The sequence below is a fragment of the Rhinatrema bivittatum genome, chromosome 5 (genome assembly GCF_901001135.1).
Source record: "Rhinatrema bivittatum chromosome 5, aRhiBiv1.1, whole genome shotgun sequence".
Classification (NCBI taxonomy): domain Eukaryota; kingdom Metazoa; phylum Chordata; class Amphibia; order Gymnophiona; family Rhinatrematidae; genus Rhinatrema; species Rhinatrema bivittatum.
Genome location: NC_042619.1, coordinates 319487392 through 319500671, shown reverse-complemented (window position 1 = coordinate 319500671; position 13280 = coordinate 319487392). Strand labels below are relative to the sequence as shown.

At 46.0% G+C, this 13280-nt stretch overlaps 1 protein-coding gene across 6 annotated transcripts in view; it reads left to right on the top strand.

Annotated features, from left to right (window-relative positions):
• Nucleotides 1-13280, top strand: part of SHROOM2 (shroom family member 2) — a 359555-nt gene that overhangs the window by 266903 nt on the left and 79372 nt on the right. The gene's annotated exons all lie outside the window — the stretch shown is intronic.

Here is a 13280-nt window from a genome sequence, read left to right as displayed (position 1 = left end):
GGTGAGTTAATCGGTACGTCTTCAGATTTTGTACCGGGCATGTGCAGGTCTGTATTTTCTTTAAATGCAGTTTAGCACCTCTAGCGGCTTGGTCCGTTTTTGATCTATAAATGGTTATCTGCGCCACCTGTTCGGTCACCATGATGTTCTTGAATAAGATACCTCTGGCACCGGCTTTGTATTTGACGTGGCCATCATCTCGCTGATTCGCAGTGCTCCGAAAAATGCTAGAGAAAAAGCTGTTCTGAATAATTGGGCCTCGAATTGTGATACACATACAATAGGTAACACCGACCACATCTGTGAAAGCAAGTCATGGGTGATCGGCTTACGCGTATCTATGGCTGGTCCCGCCTTTTTGGCCCAACCTGCCATTAATTTCTTAATCAAGAAATTCTTTGATGGGTCACCCCATCCTCTTGCCTTTGAGAAAAAGGCGAAGCCAGCCAACTGGCTAGTCACCACTCCTCTAGATACACCCCTCTCTTTTGAACTGACAATGAATTTGACTATTAATTCTTGTGTAAAAGGTCCTTCGTTCCAACCTCTCTCCTTAAGGAACTGTGACACTGTGTCATGTGCTCTGGTGTATGCATTCCATGTGAAGGGGGCGACTGATCTCCTCAGAAGGTCCTTTGCTCCACAACTTCGTCCCAATGCTCCACAACTTCTTGGGAACCACTGTTCCTTCCTCGTCTGCTCCTGGAACCTGTTTATGAAACAAATCCAATTTTGCTCTTGATAAGGCATCGGCAACCGTGTTATGCACACCTGGGACATGTCTAGCCCTTACTATCATGTTCAATGGAATACAAGTTAATATTATCTCCCTGAGTAACTCTGCCACTCTTTGACATTTTGCTGATTGCTTATTGATAACTTGTACCACTGACATATTGTCGCACCAAAAATGATATGTTTATTACGCAACTTGCTGCCCCATATTACCAGTGCTACAAGAATGGGGAACAATTCCAGAAAAGTAATGTTGCACGTTAAACCATTCTGTACCCACTCCTGCGACCATTGCTCAACCGCCCAGGAGCCCTGCCAGTATAGCCCAAAACCCTTTCCTCCAGATGCATCAGAGTAAATTCCTATGTCCCGTTTTGATATTGGGGGGTCTTGCCAGATGGATGTTCCATTAAACCTGTCCAGGAAAGATGACCATAATTGTAAATCATCTTTTATTGGACGCGTAATTCTGATGCGCTGTTTTGGACGTGAAACTCCGATCATACTTGTTATTAACCTTCTCAGAAAAGCTCTTCCCATTGGTATTACTCGGCATGTGAAATTCAAAATGCCTAGTAGTGATTGCACCTTGACCAAAGTCATCTTTTTTGCCGCCATCGTTTGCTTCAACCTGTTACGGATGTCGGCTAGCTTGTCATGCGGTAACCTGGATTCCATCTTCATGGAGTCTATCTCGATGCCCAAGAATTTGATTGAAGTGGTGGGCCCCTCAGTCTTCTCGTGTGCAATGGGGACTCCGAATTTGGTTGCTATTTTATGGAATGTACTTAGTAGTCTTGCACATGCTGTTGAACTATGGGGACCGACAAAAAGGAAATCGTCTAGGTAGTGTACGATGTTGTTCATTCCTGCTTGTTGCTCCGTTACCCAATGCAGGAATGAACTGAATGCCTCGAAGGTAGCACATGATACTGCGCACCCCATTGGCATGCATTTGTCGAAATAATACTCTCCGTTGAAACAGAAACCCAGTATGGAAAAGCAGCTGGGATGGACAGGGAGGAGCCGGAAAGCAGATTCAATGTCTGTTTTTTCGCCATTAGTGCCCCCCTTCCGCATCGAAGCAATATTTGTATGGCGCTATCGAAAGAAGCATACTGTACTGCATATTCTTCTCCCGGTAAATGATCATTTACTGATGCGCCCTGTGGGTTTGAGAGATTTTGAATCAGCCTATATTTTCTGGGCTCTTTTTTTTGGTATGACTGCCAACGGAGATATCCTCATTTTGTTGTAAGGTGAAAAGTGGAAAGGTCCTGCTATTCTGCCTTTGGCCAATTCCTCTTGAATTTTGTCTTATATGAGAGCCTGATGCTTAGTGTTCGATTTTACATGGTCAGTCTGCGTTTCCTCCAGGCTCCCTTGAATTGGTATTTTGAATCCTTCGCGAAATCCTTCTGTCAACTTAACTGCCTGTTGTTTGTGTGGGTTCTTTTGTAACCATGGTATCATGGCTTCACTGTTAATAGGGGATGGCACTTTTTCAAATATGGTGTTATCTCTTCTCTTTGGGATTACTCTCTGGCAAACCCTTCTTATTACATTTAGAAGCGGGATGAGTTGCCGAGCAAATTGAGCATATATGCTTGAATTTGCAATCTTGGAAGGAACAGGAAGACTTGTTATATCTCCAGCATGCTCCATTATTATGGCTGTAGGCTCCATTGTTATTGCTGTAGGTTGCTTGACCATTATGATTGTTTGACTGTCTTGGTCTGTTGTATGGTCGCATTGTATTTGCTGCATCCTGCATCTTGCTCTTCATATGCCTGAGCCACAGGCTGACGTCTTGCATCCCCCAAGACATGAAGCAGTTCTCTTCCATTTTGTCCCTGAAATGCTCATCATAATGTAACCATGCCCATCCTTCATACCTCTGTATTCATCTAAAATAGTGTCTGCATAGCTGAGCATTGGGGCATATTGTGCTGGATCTTCTCTTCCCATGAATCTTATCATGCGCAAAAATGCTCTTATCCAGTTTGATGTTTCTGGGAATCGGTTTATCGAATCCCAGGTCATGCTCTCATTTTTTACTCCATTTTTTCTCGCCTGGGTTTCTTCTTCCTTCCATAATTTAAAAAATGTCGATGTATTTCCTTTATAATTTTTTTATGTAGGTCTTTGGGCACACTCTCCCATAATTTTGTTAGAGCTGTCAATGCAGGTGGAGCATGTGATGACTCTTCGTCCTTTGTGCTCGGCCTTTCATGGTCTTCCTCGGATGAGGAGTCCGTGTCTGAGTCTGAAGAGGAGCTCGAAGAAGAGGAATCTGAACCCAATTCAGTTATTGTTTTTTTTACTCTTCTTTGATTTTTTTATGTTTGTGAGATTTTTTATCTCATCTACTTACTTTTGTTCGTGCATCCAACTCACCTCTTTTATCTTTAACTGTCTCTGCGGCTGCCATTCTCTCGCTCTCGTGTGCTGTGTGAGTTGCCGCCTCGCCATCCTGCTCATTTTCTCTGACCGGTTCCTTCGCTGCAGTTTGGATTGGTGGCGGAGTACTGCCAACGATTGTAGTGTTCGGTTGTTCTGACCTCTGCTCTTCCTTCTGCGCTCTCTGGTTTGCCTCATGTGTGGTCGATGCGCCTTCAGCCAAATTACCCGTGGCTGTCTGTCCGGGCCATGCCCACCATCCCCATGGAGGGAATGTGGGGTTGTTTGCTGCTGTTCCAGTATTGCCCAGGAAAGGTTCCCCAGGGAACCAATTTCCAAATGGATTCATGCCAGGCCATGGAAAATTCCAGTTAGGCTGTGTTCCACTTTTCATTTGACTGCTTGGGCCACTGCCCCAATCGGCATTCCGGTTGTTCCTGTGGGACATATAATTGCTTTCACTGCATTTTCCCCATTTATTGCTCCGGTTGTGCCTTGTTCCTGCATCACCATCTGATTGGTCGTCTTGGATTGCCTGGTCTGACTTGTCTTTTTATTCTGTGTATGTGACGTCAATTTGGCCTCCGTCTGTTCTGTGCTGTTGACGTCCACTCTTTTTCGCTTTTTTTTGCTTGTTCGCTTAGGGGCAGGTGGTTCCTCGGGATTATGTGCCTTGGACGGTGAGGCTCTCCTCCGTCCATCTTCGCGGACAGGTACAGTCTCCCGTTCCCGATTGTCCTCCCTTGACCCTTCGGCAGGTGCCACTGCCACCTCTTCTGAATCAATCTCGCGTATGATATTCTTTGACACCGCTTGCATACCGCCAGGGATGTGTCTCTGCGTCTTGTGTGCCTCCATCTCTGACTGCATATAATGCAGGTGATTGACTAGCAAATCTGCAGTTGTCCCTGCTGAAATACTCGGCCCTGCCAATGCAGCCTGGGGCAGCCTTAATCACTGGGCCCTGCAAATGCGGCCTGTGTCAGCCTTAAAGGCTGGGGGCAGCCACCAATGCGGCCTATGTCTGCCTTAAAGGCTGGGGGCAGCCTCCAATGCGGCCTGTGTCTGCCTTAAAGGCTGGGGCAGCCTTAATCCTTGTGCAGCCCAGAAGCCACGTGGGGCTGGCTGGGGGTGGAGGGGGGGAGGGTATGGTTGTTAATTGTTGTCCCACACGTGCTCTGTCTGCACGAACAATGGCTGCCGATGGGCGCCAGGCAGGCTCCCTGCTCTAGTATCAGGGCACAATTCTGCCTTTTGTTTTTTCCCTCCCCCCCCCCCTCCCACGATTCCCCGGTACTTGCGTTTGCTTGCTCAGCCACGTGGAGATCCCGATGCTGCTTTTTTTGTTTTTTTTTATTTTATTGTCGCCACTGCGTGCAGACTGTTCGCCTTGTGTGCGATTTGGCTGCCAGGTTTGGGGCCGCTGCGGGTTTGTTGCCGCTGCCGCGGCTTTTTTGTCACCGCTGCTTTTTGTCGCCACCGCCGCCACTGCAAAAGAGAGCGATGGCAGCGGCGAACCATCCTTTTATTCTGGCTGCGATGCGCATTTATCGCGTGTCGCGGGCTGATGATGTCAGGAGGGGGCACATCGGTTGGGGCCGTGCTCTCGCAAGAGGCCCCGGCCGACATGCCCCCAGAAACCCTTTCGCTGCCGGAGGGGAGCGGGGCATGCTCCTAGTGCCCGGCGCCGCCACAGTTAGCAGCGGGCTCGCACACGGGGCGCAAGCCCTTGTATATATGGAGTGAGCATTGGTCACCTGAATGTCCAGTGTCTTGTGAAGTTCCACACAGCTCAATTCTTTCACCTTTTTTTATTTAATACCTTTATTCAGCCTTTGACAACTATTTGTCATCAATGTGGCATTCCATATTTATGCCAATGATATACAAATTTATGCTCCTCTGGGCCCCAATGTGGCTTAGGTTAAGAGGTGCTTGGGGAACCAAGATGGCCGCCGCATCGTGAGCACGGGAACTCCTCTGCTCTCCTCTTCCTCGCAGATTTCCTAAGAACTTTTGCCAATTGAATCTAAAATTACATGCCTCATTCGAAAAGAAAGGCAAGGATTTGAGAGATCCTTACCTCCACTCCGGAAATTTCAATGCGGCAAACTCGTCTGGAGGAAGCTTTTCGTGCGGCACAGCAAATACCGGAGAGCTTGGCTGCTGGCGTCTTAGACGGAAAGCGGCCGTCGGACGCCCTAGCCGAAGAAATATCTTTAAGCCCCGGAGCCCCAGAGGTGCCCTCCTTGTCATACAGACCCCAGTTTTCTGGTGGGACGGAACATCGGACAACCCCACCGTGTACCTCCGAGGTTGCTCAGAGAGGACATGAGGAAATATCATTGTCCTCGGTGAGCCAAGAAGAACATGGCTCCAGAGACAACATGGAGGATTCACGGCAGGAGAGTCCAGACAAGAGGGACCCCATGGCGACAAGAGGTGAGGAGACCGGGATACATGTACAGTTGAGTACAGATCTAGTAATGCCAGAAAGAATAACTCTCACTGAAATCTGGAAAGTGCTTTCTAATATGAATATCGCTATGAATGAACTGACAAAAGCTGTAAAAAGTAATATGGATAAAACACAAAATTTGGAAAACAGAGTACAGACAGTTGAAAAAACTCTAATAAATGCAGAAACAGAGATAAAGGAAATAAAAGAGGTTCAAACTAACCTCATTAAGTCAGAAAATATGCTGACTAACAGGATGGACTTTTTAGAAAATGAAGTAAGGAAAAATAACTTAAGATTCCTTTTTTTTCCTAAAACAAAATGGGCAACTGCGGAAGATCTCCTTAAAAGCTACTTTATAAATATATTGGGACTGTCTGAAAATGCTATACCAGAATTTTCAAAAATTTACTATCTTCCTGGGAAAGAAGTTACAAAACAGCAAGAAGACAGGGATAATACTGCATTCGACAACCTTACAGACTTCCTAGAGAAATCTTATGAAGCTAAAATTGAAGCGAGAGCAACCTTGTTTGTATCTTTTTTTCTGCTTTCTGATAAAGAAAATATATTGAGATTATCTTTTAGAAAACATCAATCTTCTTTTTATGGGTCTCAAGTAAGAGTGTTCCCTGACATTACTAAAAGAACACAGGAAAAAAGGAAGTTATTTCTTCAGATGAAAAATGAAGTCCTCTCCCGAGGAGCTAAATATTTCTTGCGATTTTCCTCTAGATGCCTTTTGATACATCAGAATGATAGATATATTTTTTCGGATCCTCAACAGTTACGTCTATACCTGGACTCACATTCTTAATGTCTCCATGTGGATCTAGGGCATGGAAGGAAAAGTAAAATGTTGTGCTAGATGAAACTGCCAATTCCTATAAATTTATTTCCTTATGAACCGCTTTAATATGGTTCCCCACTTATTCTTATAAATAATAATGTTATTTCTTAACATGTTGAGTCGGAAGGAATATCACTCCTGTAATAGGTGACTTAAACTTAATTTAGTTTCCTTTTTAATTTGTATTGGAGATGTATATACCTCCTGCATTAATGTTATCTTTTTCTGTTTTTCTTTCAAAGTTGTTGTCATTATATGATAATGAAAATTCAATAAAAAAAAAAAAAAGAGGTGCTTGGAAGCTGCTATTGTGATCGCAGCAAAATCGGGGCGGTGGGAGGGACAGTTGCTGGGGGGACTCCACCCGCACTGCTCACTTGTAGGCTGAAGCAATACAGTGCGCTCAGCCAAGCACACTGGTTAACCCGTGGTTGGACGCACGTCCACAACCCCTTATACTATAAGGGGATTAGCGCATCCAAAATGGGCATCCCCCCCCCCTCGCAAAGCTAATAGCGCTCATCACATGCAAATGCATGTTGATGAAGCTATTAGCTAATCTCCCCGATTAAAAAAAAAAAAAAAGTGCGCCCAATGCCACATTTTTACCCTCAGAAATGAACGCCTGCCTGGAGCAAGCGTTAATTTCTGAGCAGGCCAAAAAAGTGTATAGAAAATACTGCTTTTCTGTACTTCCGCCTACTTAATACTTAATATTGTGGTGATATTAAGTCAAAGGAACAAAAAGTAGGAGGAGGAGGAAAGGAGGAGGAGGAATCCTAAAAAAAAAAGTCACGTGCACAGGTTAGGAAAAAGGATGCTGGTAAAATTGAGCTGCCAGCCGACCTCTCCTGGGCCCTGCTGCCGAGGAGGTGCTAGGAGCGCACGGTTTCCCCTAGCACCTCCTTTTTTTTACCGCGGTAGCCAATTTAAATATTAATTTGGGCGCCCCAGAGAGGCCGATGGGCGCGCGGTCATGAGCGTCCGTTTTTCCCCCACGCCGATATTGCATCAGCCTGTTGGAGGGAAAACCTGCCTGCACCCTTGCCAATTCTAATCCACACCAAAGACGGGACTTGCGGATCAGTTAGAGGAGAGGGGGATGCCATCAGCTATTTTCAACCACGGTGCCTTTTGCCCTCGGGCCGGCTCTGGATGCTGATTACCTTGGGGATAAACTTTCTTTTTTTATGGTCCGAATTGTTCACTATGCTCTCGGGGAGAGAGAGAGAGCGCCTGTTAGTGATCCCCTTGATAAGAGAAGCTCACCTTACAGGCTCTGTGGAAGTTGTGGCATACTTGAGATTTGTTGTTCTTCCACAAGCAGCTTATTAAAAGCATGATTATTTTCACAAGTGTTTTGATTTTATTTAATCTTCAGGAAGGAATATGGATACGCAGTTTTATTTTTTAATTGTATTGATCTGTCAGTTGGAATGTGGGCAAGATACATGCTCTTTCATTTTTATATTGTAGCTCACTGAAAATTTGTTAAAATAAGCGTGTAAGATATTTTTAAATAAAAGTGCTAAGTGAGGCTGAGCAGTTTAGATAATCAGTTTTTATATTATTTTGCCCAGGAATATATCAGTGTTTACTACAGCAAGAACAAAAGTAGGAGAACTTTAGTGTAAAAAAAACTAATTTTCCTAGGTAAATATTTTTATTCTTATTACAAGCAATGATAAATTCTGGGGAAAAATAAAAACTGAAAACGGTCCCCTATGTACAGAATTAAATCTGATTAGAGAAGTGGAGAAGCAGTAATCCCAGTTTGGCAGAGGCTAAAATTTCCTCCTTTAAGTTTTTCAGTTTACAATGATTTTTTTTAGGGGATTTTAGCCCCACCTGTTTTTCTCCTGCTCCTTTTCGGCTTCCAACTCACTATCAGCTCGATCCAGTATCGTCCGCTCGAGGATTGCCCGTCTGTAACGTGCTCGTAGCGCACAATTCGGGCACGCAAGGCAGTTCGGCGATACAGTCTCCAGTTTCACGCGTCCGTATCGCTTCTGAAAACAGACGCATAACCCTTTCCGCACCCGGCATGTAAATGAACGAAAAAGCTGTATAATGAAGGAATTATCTATTCCCCTGCGATACTGTAACGGGCGCTGATATTATCTCCTCCCTAACCCGCTGTTCTGTCGCGGCCTTAACCTGCTAGTTTACCGCCTCCCCCTAGTAGGAGTTAGTGTAGTGTAGGGTAAAAACATTGCTTACCCGCCCTGGTCCCGTCCGGTCTCCTGCAGCCCCGTCCGGACCGGACGGGGCTGCAGGAGACCGGACGGGACCAGGGCAAAAAAAAACAAACGAAAAAGTAGCAAGGCTCGGGCCTGTTATGGTAAGTGTAAAAAGTGTAAAAAACAAAAACCTGTGTGTTATATAAAAAAATAAAACAATTTTAAATACCTGTCGGAGGGCCGTGGGTCCAGGCGGCCGGTGGGGCGGCGGGCAGCCATCAGCGGCATCCGGTAGTCCCTTCTCCCTTCCTCCCTCCCTCCCCTGCCTGGATGAGCGCCAAAATCGCACGGGCGGGTCGGCAGCGGGGGGGGGGGGGGGGGGCGGCAGCAGGATCCGGGAGCGGCGGGTAGGCAGCAGCGGGGTCCGGGGGGGCAGGGGCAGCGGCAGCGGGGGGGCGGCAGCAGGATCTGGGAGCGGCGGGTAGGCAGCAGCGGGGTCCGGGGGTGGCAGCGAGATCCGGGGAGCCAGCAGCGGCAGCATGTTCGATCGCGCAGGCAGGTAGGTGGCAAAGTAAAGATGGCCGCCTGCACGGGAAAATCGTGCAATTGGCCGCTGAAGACGTGACGTCACGACGTTTGGCGTCACGGGGTGTGATGTCACGTCTTCAGCGGCCAATTGCACGATTTTCCCGTGCAGGCGGCCATCTTTACTTTGCCACCTACCTGCCTGCGCGATCGAACATGCTGCCGCTGCTGGCTCCCCGGATCTCGCTGCCACCCCCGGACCCCGCTGCTGCCTACCCGCCGCTCCCGGATCCTGCTGCCGCCCCCCCGCTGCCGCTGCCCCTGCCCCCCCGGACCCCGCTGCTGCCTACCCGCCGCTCCCGGATTCTGCTGCCGCCCCCCCCCCCCCCCCCCCCCCGCTGCCGACCCGCCCGTGCGATTTTGGCGCTCATCCAGGCAGGGGAGGGAGGGAGGAAGGGAGAAGGGACTACCGGATGCCGCTGATGGCTGCCCACCGGCCGCCTGGACCCACGGCCCTCCGACAGGTATTTAAAATTGTTTTATTTTTTTATATAACACACAGGTATTTTTGTTTTTTACACTTTTTAAACTTTTTTACACTTCCTGGTGCCTGTCATTTCAAATGTCATTTGAAATGACAGGTACCAGCGCACCCAGGTTACTGTATAGGCACTGTTACAGCGCCTATACAGTAAAATGGGTTGCGCGGGCATAACCCTTCCCTAACGCTTCACAGCCGCGGCATGCATTTGCATGCGATTAGAGGAGAGTATCGGGGAGTTAGTGAAGAGAACTGTGCGTGCGGGGAGGAAGGGTGCGCCTGACACTACCTCACTGTTTTTACCGCGGCCTTACTGGATCGAGCCGTTTGAGCTGCCTTCTATTGAGCAGGAACACACTGTGGCTTCGTTTTGCAACTCCCCATGCTATTTTCCCCTAGACCAGGTATTGCAGTGTGAATCCTTGTGCAGGAGCCGCAGACCACAGGTCCCTCCGGAGTTTGGTGTACATGCACTCTAGTTCCAGCCAGCAGAGGTCACTTTTGTGCAGCAGCTCGAACTTCCTCCCCCCCATGGGCTGTGAATGTTATCTTTACTGTTACATGTTACCTTTTACATTTGTTGGTTGCTGCTGATCTGTAGCTCCTAATGATTTACAAAATGATTTTGCACATACAAAGCAATTGAAAATAATAAAACATAAAAATGTCTTTACACTCCTAATCCAGCAGCATTTCTTATCATTAACAAATCCATATAAAATCAGTTTAAAACTTACTTTGAACCACAAGGACTAAAACTGAAGCCCCCCCATGCTAGGCAACCCAGGAAGCAGTGCTGGGCCAGGGGACTGAACCCTGGGTCTTCCACAAGGGCTGAGGCATCGAGTCAGGCCCTCTAGTTTACAATGTTAACACTTCACGCCAGCCTTTTACAGCAAAATCAGAGAAAGAAAGCCAAAACTTTCGACCCACAAATCCAGGGAATGTGTGAGTCTGACCCAGGAAGGAGCTGGCACTTCACAACCGGTTTGTGAGAAACCACAGCCAATAACTTTAGAAACAGTTCCTGAAGCTATATCTATTCCTAAACGGAGTTTTTGAGAAAAGAAGGTTAATACCCAGTGTATTGAATTGATGTTGAACGCTACTTCAGGGACTGATGTAATAAGCCATGCGTTACGACTGTGCACTGTTTAAAAATAAATAAATAAATAATCCCAATGGCTAAAACTTTTTTTTTTTAAAGTGCACAAACACAAAAATGTGGGTTGAAATGTTCGCTCAGCCTTTTGCATAGGCTGAGCGCATGTTTTAAATGAGGGGAGAAAAGGGTCTGTTTTGTGTGCATAAATAGTGAGGCAGCAGAGGAGAGAGCAGAGCCTGTGGGACAGACTGCAGGGGAAGGAAGTAGGAGGGCTCGCCTCTCACGCGCCCTGCAGGACTGCTTTCTCCTTCCCTTCTACTGACACCTGGAAAGGAGGATTTTCCTCCCCAATGTCACTGCCCTTGTTGGGAGGAGGCTGGGCTGGCAGTGTTTTGAGGGAAGGAGAGGCTGAAACTATTTGGAGGGAGGTCAGGAGAGAGTAGCTCTGTATGGCCATTTAAGATATTTTTAATGAGGCGAGAAAAGGGGGAGATTGAGCACAAAACCCCTTTTGTGCGCAGAAATCCAGGACGTAGGGTCCTCCAGCCCCAGAACTCCCAATCAACCCAACACAAATACTAACGCCAGAAACTTTACGGCTGGCCAGGAGTAAAATGTCCTGCATTAACAGAACTCGAGTTAAGCCAATGCTCCACTCTCCTCTGGGAAGGGTAATATCTAATGCCATCATTAACATGGGGTTTACCTGGAAGGTCACTAACTTGTATGCATACTGTTGTGTGCAAAACCCCTTGCTGCATCGGCAATACAGTTTGCACGCACAAAACATGTGCCCAGCTGCCGGTTAAACTGTGCCCTCTTCCAAATGCACCTTATTACATCGAGCCTCCCGTGAGCGAGTTAGAAAATGGGAGAACCAGATTTATTTAAATCTGTGGTTGCCAGGGAAAGTTTATCTACTGCCAAAAGGACTGAATCTCTTCAGAATTATATCCAGGTGAAAAATGACAGGGTGATAAATTTTCCACATTTAGAGTTGCTTTCTGGCATTAAAAAAAAAATAAAATATATATATATATATATATATATATATTTGGTTGAATGTTTGCAGGGCAGTCTTTGCACCCATTATCCAAGGCATTTTACCTTTCTTCTAAATTGGCTGCGCCCCCCCAGACGGTTTTGTAAGTGACACAGGAGATGTCCTCTGCGGAAGAAGCTGCTGACAAGGAGACTTAACGAGTTGCTTTCATCTTGGAACCTGACAATTTAATAATGCATTTTTTTCCTCCGTAATATTAAAAAGGGCTTCATGGGTTGTTGTGCTAGGATTTGCCTGAATGTGTCATGTTTGACCCAGACTAAGAGAGAGAGAGAGAGAGAGACCTTTTTCTTTTTGCACTCTGCTAGGAGCAGCTTTTTCTTTGAAATATCCTAATAAATGTCACGTTACATATAAATTCTCAACTTTCTGGCTTCCTGTCTAAGCAGAAGTTATTACACTGGAAGTGCATTTCCAGATGTCAGCTCCATTACATCAGAGGGTTCAAGTACGATGGGTTTTCCTTATTTTTGATTAATAAGGAATGATGCTTTCGTGTTTGGCTTGTAGCAGAGTTAGGCCATGGTTGTCTTTAATTTTTCTTGTTCTGACATCTTGCCTTCCCTTTTATTTGTGGAGCTCTTATATTATGATGGTATTGCTTTGGGGTATAGAATGCGCTTGGGGATATACATTTTTCTCTTGTAGATTATGATTATTTGAATATATTAAAATTAAATATCAAGCTTTAAAAAAAAAGAAGCTTTGCTAAAATAGAGTAGATGATATGTTAGTCCACTTGAAATACTAGTCAAGAAATGTATTGTTAGTCCCATATCAAGGTATCACCTTTATGTTTTTATTTTTTTTAAATGCTTGGTGCACATGCAAGTGCCCTCCATCCAGTGCCTGCCTTGAATCTAATTCTCTAGTTACCCAATTGAAAGAAATTGATCTGGTTCATCTGACATGACCACCTTAAGGTAAAAACCATATTATTTTGGATCTTGTAACCCGCTAGTTTCAAGATGTTTCACTGTCCTTTGCTTCAAAAGTCTCCATTAATTTTCCACCACCAAATTCAAAGTAACTGGTCTGTAATTTCCAGCTGCCTCCCTGTTATTACTTTTATAAAGATGGACAGCATTCACCTTTCTCCAGTCTGGCAGAATCAAACCCATCTACAAAGAATTATGAAATATGTGCTTGGGGAGCCATCAGAACCTCTCTAGGCTCCCCTGATATCCTGTCTGTTCCCATGGCTTTATCCACTTGCAGTTTTTCCAGCTCCATACAAGCCCCCCTCTTCCATGATGGTATGGTATTTACCCTCCCTACCATAATTCCCTAACCATCAGTATGGTGGTTTGTCTCTGATCCCTTTTTCAGTGAATACCGAAGTAATGGTTTAACATTTCTGCTTTTTCCTTATCCTCCTCCACCTATTTCTCCTTTCCATCTCAGCCCTTCAATCAAATCTGTG